This window comes from Rhinopithecus roxellana, chromosome 16, assembly GCF_007565055.1.
Source record: "Rhinopithecus roxellana isolate Shanxi Qingling chromosome 16, ASM756505v1, whole genome shotgun sequence".
In the NCBI taxonomy this organism is placed as follows: Eukaryota; Metazoa; Chordata; class Mammalia; order Primates; family Cercopithecidae; genus Rhinopithecus; species Rhinopithecus roxellana.
This window is the reverse complement of record NC_044564.1, coordinates 35,113,737-35,120,795: the sequence shown is the minus strand read 5'-3', so window position 1 is coordinate 35,120,795 and position 7,059 is coordinate 35,113,737. Positions and strand designations below refer to the sequence as shown.

The window sequence follows — 7,059 nt, the reverse complement described above, 5'->3', positions numbered from 1 at the left end:
TATGTAGAAAATCCAAAGAAATCCACAAAAAAAAAAAAAAAAGAACAAATGAGTTTACCAAGATTGTAGGATAAAAGATCAATATACAAAAATCAGTTGTATTTCTATATACTATAAATTAACCATACAAAAATGAAATTTTTAAAATTTAGTTTATAATAGCATCAAAAAGAATATAATAAATAAATACAATGAATAAAGAGGAATTAAAAGAAATTAATGAAGGAAGTGCAAGAATTGTACACTGAAAACTACAAAACATTATTAAAAGAAATTTAAAGTAAGGCCTAAATTAATGGAAACACGTCATGAATAAGAAGATTTAATATTGTTAAGATAACAATATTCACTAAACTGATTTATAGATTCAACCTAATCCCTTTCATAATTCCTGCTGTAGTTTTTTCTTTTTGCAGAAATTGACAAGCTGATTCTAAGATTCATATGAAAATGCAAAAGACCTGAATAGCCAAAATAATCTTGAAAAAGAACAAAGTTGGAGAACTCACACTTTCCAGGTTCAAAACTTACTGCAAAACTATAGTCATCAAAACAGTATGGACTAGGCTAGTGACCCATGCTTGTAATCCCAGCACTTTAGGGGTCTGAGTCAGGAGGATTGCTTGAAATCAGTTTAAAATCAGCCTAGGCTACAAAGTGAGATCCCATCTCTACAAAACATAACTTTAAAAATTGACTGGGCATGGTGTCACATGCTGTAGTCTTAGCTACTTAGTAGGCTGAGGTGGGAGGATCAATTGAGTCCAGGAGTTTGAGGCTGCAGTGATGCAGTGAGCTACGATCATGCCACTGCACTCCAGCATATGGGACAGAGCAAGATCCCATCTCTAAAAATAATCATTGTGCTCCTGGCATAGAGCTAAACATATAGATCAATAGAATAGAGTTGAGAGTCCAGAAATAAATCCATATATCTATGGCCAATTGGCTTTGGTCTGACAAGGATGCCCAGGACAATCAGTGGAAAAAGAATAGTCTCTTCAACAAATGGCCCTGGGACAACTGGATATCTATGTGCCAAAGAATAAAGCTGGACTCCTATCACACTGCATATGCAAAAATTAAAATGGATCTAAAAAATTTTAATGTATAAATAAAAAAAGAAAACATTAGGACAGCAAGAGTGTTAATTTAGAAAAAAAATGAATCAATGACCTAAGAAAAAGAGCTAACATCATAAAACTCTTAGAAGAAAACTTAGGGGTAACTCTTCATTTAGCAATGACACCAAATGCACAAGCAACAATAGAAAAAAATAGATAAATTAGACTTCATCAAAATTAAAATATTTGTATATCAGGAACATTACCAAGAAAGTGGAAAAGCAGCCTACAGATTGGGAGAAAGTATTTCCAAATCATATATCAAATAAAGGTTTAGCATCCAAAATAAATGAAGAATTTCCACAACTCATAAATAAAAATACAAGCAACCCAATTAAAAAATGGACAAAGGAGGCCAGGTGTGGTGGCTCACTCCTGTAATTCCAGCACTTTGGAAGGCTGAGGTGGGTGGATCATGAGGTCAGGAGTTCAAGAACAGACTGGCCAAGATGGTGAAACCCCATCTCTACTAAAAATAAAAAAAAAAAAATTAGCCAGGTGTGCTGGTGGGGGCCTGTAATTCCAGCTACTCGGGAGACTGAGGCAGAGAATCACTTGAACCCAAGAGGTGGAGGTTGCAGTGAGACGAGATTGCACCACTGCACTCCAGCCTGGGCAAAAGAGCAAGACTCCTTCTCAAAAAAAAAAAAAAAAAAAAAAAAAGTGGGCAAAGGATTGGAATACACATTTCCCCCAATAGGATATACAAATGACCAAGAAGCAAATGAAAAGATGTTAACATCATTAAGCAAATCACCATGGGGAAATGCAAATTGAAACGACAGTGAGTTTTACCACTTAACACCCACTAGGATGGCTATAATGAAAAAGATACATAATAACAAGTGTTGGCAAGGATGTGGAGAAATTGGAACCATCATACATTCCTGGTAGCAAAGTAACCGTACAGCCTTTTTCAAAGTGGTTTGACAATTCCTCTTTTCAAAGTGGTTTGACAATTCCTCACAAAGTTATAGAGTTGCCATATGACCGAGCAATTCCACTCCCAGGCGGGCTTTGATTTCTTAAGATAATTTTATTTCTTAAGAGAAATCAAAACCTATGTCCACACAAAAACTGGTACACGAATGTTCATAGCAGCATTAATCATAATAGCAAAAAAGTAAAAACAACTCAAATGTCCATCAACTGATGAATGGATCAACAAAATGTGATTATTCATATAATAGAATATTATTTGGCCATATAAAGGAATGAAACACTGACACAGGTTGCAATAGGAATAAATCTTAAAACATTATGCTCAGTGAAAGAAGCCAGTCATGAAAGGTCATACATTGCATGATTTAATTTATATTAAATGACCAGAATAGGCAAATCTATAGATACAGAAAGTAGAGTAATGATTGTCAGTAGCTCAGAAAGTTGTTGTGGGGAAGCAAAAAAAAAAAAAAAAAAAAAAAAAAAAAAAAAAGACTGCTAATGAGTATAGGGTTTCCTTTTGGGGTAATGAAAATGTTCTAAAATTTGATAGTGGTGATGGTTGCACAAACCTGTGAGTATACTTAAAACCACTGAATTGTACAATAAATTTAAAAGGAAAAATGTTATACTATATGAATTACATTTTAGTAAACTTTTATTTTTTAGAAAATCCAGTCCAAGCCTGGGTAACTTTGCAAGACCCTGTCTTTTCAAAAAAATTAGCCGGACATGGTGGTGTGTCCCCATGGGAGGCTGAGGTGGGAGGATCACTTGAGTCTAGGGGGTCAAGGCTGCAGTGAGCCGTGATCACACCACTGCACTCCAGCCTGGGTGACAGAGTGAGATCCTGTCTCAAAAAGAAAAAAAAAAATCCATTCCATCCTGGAAAACTAGGATAGCAGGAAGGTATAGTTAACTGTATTCATTTATCTTTTTAATCTATCACAATATACAGCAAGGTGCCTTGTACCCAGAGGCAACAGAATAAATAGAGGTAGTTCATAATACTTTACATCATTCGCAAATCATTCCCAATAGTAGTTGAAGTTTCTCAAGTGGTTCACAAACTCCTTGAGGCAAAGTCCGTGTCTTAGATTTCATATGCATCCATCATGATTAAATATTGCATTGCAATTACACTAAGCCTCGAAATACTTGCAGTGTAGAAATGCCCAGTACCTTGGTATCTTGACTAACCTATAACTCTTTTTTTTTTTTTTTTTTGAGACAGGGTTTCACTCTGTCACCCAGACTGGAGTGCAGTGGTGCAATCATAGCTCACTGCACCTTGAACTCCTGGGCTCAAGCGATCTTTCTGCCTCGGCCTCTCAAATAGCTGGGCACATGCCACCATGCCCAGCTTATTTTTAAAGTTTTTTTCTTGTAGAGACAGGATCTTGCTATGTTGCCCAGGCTGGTCTCCAACTCCTGGGCTCAAGCGATCCTCCCTCCTCAGCCTACCAAAGTGCTGGGATTAAAGGTGTGAGCCCCTGTCCCTGGCCAAACCTATAACTCTTGATTATTCAGGAGGCAGCACCATGTAATAGTTAAGGGGGAGGATGCAGAGTCAGACTATCTAGGTTTAAATCCAATTTCTACAACTTAATAATAATATGATCTTGGTGTCATTTGAATGATGCATTAAAAATAATAATAGTAATATGATCTTGGACAAATGGCTTAACATTTTTGAGCCTTTATTTCCTCATCTGTAAGGATAAGATTAATAATAACAGTCACCACCTGATAGGCTGTGTGAAGTCTTAAATGAATGAAGGTATGTAAGGTACTTACCTGGCCTGGCTTGTGGTTAGTACTTATTATTCACTTAAGCAACATTTATTGAGCACTGATTTTAATTTTCTGTCTCAAGGGAGAAAAGTTGAGAAAAAAAGATACGTAAATAAATCAGTGCAGTAAAGGGTTCTCTGAAAAACATCCAAAGAGCGTAAGAGGGATTGCCAAGGTATGGGAAATCCTGTATGTATGTGGAATGGGGCAGGGCATAGAACATCAAGGAACATGTTATATGAAAACTACCACTACAACGTAGTGCTTAAATTTTTTTTTTTTTTTTTTGAGACAGAGTCTCGTTTGGGCACCAGGCTAGAATGCAGTAGTACGATCTCGGCTCACTGCAACCTCTGCCTCCCAGGTTCAAGTGATTCTCCTGCCTCAGCCTCCTTAGTAGTTGGGACTACAGGTACATGCCACCACGCCCGGCTAATTTTTTTGTATTTTTAGCAGAGATAGGGTTTCACCGTATTGACCAGGATGGTCTTGATCTCTTAACCTCATGATCCATTAAAATTTTTTAAAAGTATTCTTTCCCCAGATGGACAAAGAAAGGGAAATAAGGACATTCCAAACGGACCGGGTGATGAGAGGTAAAGCCTCATTTGTTCAGGGATCTAGGGTTAGCTTAGCAGGACAGGAGCACACCTAAGGTGAGACACAGACAGGAAGGATGGAATGAACTTTTGCCGGGCTCCAGATGGCTTGAATCTTTCTAAAGTATCATGGTCCTTTTACTGCTGACAAGACCTGCCCCTGTTCACTGGTCAGCCGTCACTGTGCACCCAGAGGCTCCAGTACAACCGTTGGGAGTGACACGTTTCCTTGATAAGTGCATCTGCATCGTGCACAAGCCCAGTTTCCCTTGTGTGCTCCCAGCATGCATTATTCCCACACCGGGCACCAGAAGGGCTGCAACAGGACGGCAGCTCCCAGAGGAGTCCTCTCAATTACCGACAATAAGCCTCTGTACATAAGCCCTCATCCGAGGTGATTATGGCCTCAGGTTAATCTAGCGGTTCCTCCTAATTAATAGCCTGGAGTATTGCAGAAGCCAGAAGTGACCACAACACTCCAAGTTTTTGGAAAACCCCAGCTGGCTAAGTGTCAGCCTTCCTTTAGACCAAACCTTGGTCTGTTGTTAAACCACATCACCCTTTCCTGGAATCCAGCCCTCTGGCTGACACCCTTCTGTGGAGACAGAGTGTCCCTCTTGCGGCTCAGAAATACTACTTAGACCTTTTTCTGCCACAGCATTCCCATGCCTTGGTCTTTCGGCTTCCTCCAATCCATTCTTATGGTCTCTTGAAAATTTGCTACATCTTTTCCCACTCTGTTGTTCCAGTTTATTGTCTCCAGAGTTGTTTTATTATTTATTTTCCTTCAAAAAACCTGAAGCACTTTTCTTTCCCTACTCCTTGATTTCTCAGTTTCTTTCTTTCCCTCTGCCCTGTCTCTCTTCTCCTACTCCCTCTCTTTCTGTTTTTTTTTTTTTTTTTTTTTTTTTTGATTGGCCTCAGACGAAAACAAACAGGTTAATCACATTGTGTGTGTCATGGCCGTCTCACTAGGTCCCATGCATGGTCCTCTATTAGTTGGTTCCTGTTTTTTTCTGATTGCTTGATTTTGGTAATGTAATAACCTTCCATGAATCTAACAACCACTGGAAAAATGAGGGTCTTGCTGGGCGCAGAGGCTCACACCTGTAATCCCAGCACTTTGGGAGGCTGAGGCGGGCGGATCACGAGGTCAACATATGGAGACCATCCTGGCTAACACGTTGAAACCCCGTCTCTACTAAAATACACAAATTAGCCGGGCGTGGTGGCCGCATTCCTGTAGTCTCAGCTACTCAGGAGGCTGAGGCAGCAGAATCGCTTGAACCTGGGAGGCAGAGGTTGCAGTGAGCCGAGATCGCGCCACTGCACTCCAGCCTGGGCGACAGAGCCAGATTCTGTCTCAAAAAAAAAAAAAAAAAAAAAAAAAAAAAATGAGGAGCTCAACAATGTCCTCCAGCAATCCACCTGGTGACTGGCTACCCCACCGCCAAGCGCCCCACCCAGAGTAACCGGCTTGCTGAGTCTTGGGCTCCACGCCTTCCTTTCTCATTATACAGCTTAATTCCAGCTACTCAACTATTCTATCTAAACTACTCTAGTTTTTCAGGTTTGTAAAAAGATGTAGCGCTGTTATGTACTCTTTTTCTTTGTTTCTAGTGTTATCTTACAGATTATTTTTTACCTTTTATCTTAAAGTAAGTTCAGGCCGGGCGCAGTGGCTCACGCCTGTAATCCTAGCACTTTGGGAGGCCAAGGCTGGCAGATCACTTGAGGTCGGGAGTTCGAGACCAGCCTGGCCAACATGGTGAAACCCTGTCTCTACTAAAAGTACAAAACTTAGCCAGGCATCACTTCTCGGCCTTTTGGCTAATATCAAGTAGTATCTGTTCTTATCAGTTTAATATCTGATATGTCCTCTATCCGAGGACAAGATATTAAATGGATTTTTGGAAATAAGAGATGGAATAGGAGCTTGCTCCGTTCACTCCACTCATTGACCTGGTATTGCAGTACTTCCAGAAATGGTGCACAAAAAAAAAAAAATTAGCCAGGCATGGTGGTGTGTGCCTGTAATCCCAGCTACTTGGGAGGCTAAGACAGGAGAATCACTTGAACCCAGGAGGCAGAGGTTGCAGTGAGCCGAGATATCACCACTGCACTCCAGCCTGGGCAACAGACAACACAACATACAAGTATAATATATGGTAATATATTATAACATAATATAGTATTATAATATATGCAATATAAATATATTAATTATATGAATATATAATATATATAATTCTAAAAATCATTTGAAAACAAGTTCCATGTATCTTACTTTTTTACTCCTTAACATATCCATATGTATTTCCTAAGAACAAGGAAATGCTTATATAACTACAAATGAGGAAATGTAACATAGGTACCGTACTTGTTTCTTATATATAGTCCATGTTTAAGTTTTGTCAATTGTTACAATAATACTGTTTATAGCAATTTTTTCAAGGACATAATCTGGTCCAGAACCACATATTGTGTTCAGTTGTTGTGTCTCTTCAGTCTTCTTTAATCTGAAACATTTCTCCGCCTTTTTGTGACATTAACATTGTGAATTTCAGGAGTTTTAACATGTCTGTGACAGGTATTTTATT

At 39.0% G+C, this 7,059-nt stretch overlaps 1 non-coding gene across 1 annotated transcript; it reads left to right on the top strand.

The window, feature by feature from the left end:
- The first annotated feature begins 6,269 nt into the window (after positions 1 to 6,269).
- LOC115894114 lies at positions 6,270 to 6,458 on the top strand. The gene has a single exon (XR_004054155.1). It is a non-coding gene; the product is annotated as a U2 spliceosomal RNA (small nuclear RNA).
- Positions 6,459 to 7,059: the final 601 nt, after the last annotated feature.